The sequence below is a fragment of the Mustela lutreola genome, chromosome 1 (genome assembly GCF_030435805.1).
Source record: "Mustela lutreola isolate mMusLut2 chromosome 1, mMusLut2.pri, whole genome shotgun sequence".
NCBI classification, from domain to species: domain Eukaryota; kingdom Metazoa; phylum Chordata; class Mammalia; order Carnivora; family Mustelidae; genus Mustela; species Mustela lutreola.
In genome coordinates this window covers 5,270,106-5,271,689 of record NC_081290.1, presented here as the reverse complement: position 1 = coordinate 5,271,689, position 1,584 = coordinate 5,270,106, and positions in this window count along the sequence as shown.

Here is a 1,584-nt window from a genome sequence, read left to right as displayed (position 1 = left end):
AAAATAGAAGGAAAGATAAAGAGCTTCCAGGATAAACAAAAACTGAAAGAATTTGCAAACACCAAACCAGCTCTACAGGAAATATTTAAAGGGGTCCTCTAAGCAAAGAGAAAGCCTAAAAGTAGTAGATCAGAAAGGAACAGAGACAATATACAGTAACAGTCACCTTACAGGCAATACAATGGCACTAAGTTCATTCTCTGAATGCAAATGTGCTAAATGCCCCCAATCAAAAGACACAAGGTAGCAGAATGGAAAAAACAAAAAACAAAAAACAAAAACCATTAATATGCTGTCTACAAGAAACTCATTTTAGACCCAAAGACACCGGATTGAAAGTGAGGAGGTATAAAGCCATTTGCCATACTAATGGACATCCAAAGAAATCTGGGGTGGCCATCCTTATATCAGATCAATCAGACTTTAAGCCAAATACTATAATAAGAGATGAGGAAGGACACTATATCATATTCAAAGGGTCTGTCCAATAGGAAGATCTAACAATTTTAAATATCTATGCCCCTAACATGGGAGCAGCCAACTATATAAACCAATTAATAACAAAATCAAAGAAACACACTAACAATAACACAACAATAGTAGGGGATTTTAACACTCCCCTCACTGAAATGGACAGATCATCCAAGCAAAAGATCAACAAGGAAATAAAGGCCTTAAATGACACACTGCACCAGATGGACATCACAGATATATTCAGAACATTCCATCCCAAAGCAACAGAACACACATTCTTCTCTAGTGCACATGGAACATTCTCCAGAATAGATCACATCCTGGGTCACAAATCAGGTCTCAACCACTATCAGAAGACTGGGATCCTTCCCTGCATATTTTCAGACCACAATGCTCTGAAACTAGAACTCAATCACAAGAGGAAATTTGGAAAGAACTCAAATACATGGAGGCTAAAGAGCATCTTACTAAAGAATGAATGGGTCAACCAGGAAATTAAAGAATTGAAAAAATTCATGGAAGCAAATGTAATGAAAACACAACTTTTCAAAATTTGTGGAACACAGCAAAGGTATGCCTTAGAGGAAAATACATAGTGATACAAGCCTTTCTCAAGAAACAAGAAGGGGGGCACCTGGGTGGCTCAGTGGGTTAAATCCTCTGCCCTCCTCTCAGGTCATGATCCCAGGGTCCTGGGATTGAGCCCTGCATTGGGCTCTCTGCTCAGTGGGGAGCCTGCTTCCTCCTCTCTCTGCCTGCTGCTCTGTCTACTTGTGATCTGTCTGTCAAATAAATAAATAAAAATCTTTTAAAAAAAAAGGAAAAGAAAAATAGTAAAGATCAGAGCAGAAATAAATGAAATGCAAACCAAAAAAACAATAGAACAAATCAATGAAACTAGGAGCTAGTTCTTTGAATGAATTAATAAGAAGGATAAAGTCCTGGCCAGCCTTATCAAAAAGAAAAGAGAAAGGACTCAAATAAATAAAATCATTAATTAAAGAGGAGAGGTCACAACCAACACCAAAGAAATACAAACAATTATAAGAACATATCATGAGCAACTCTACCCCAGCAAATTTGACAATCTGGAAGAAATGAATGCATTCC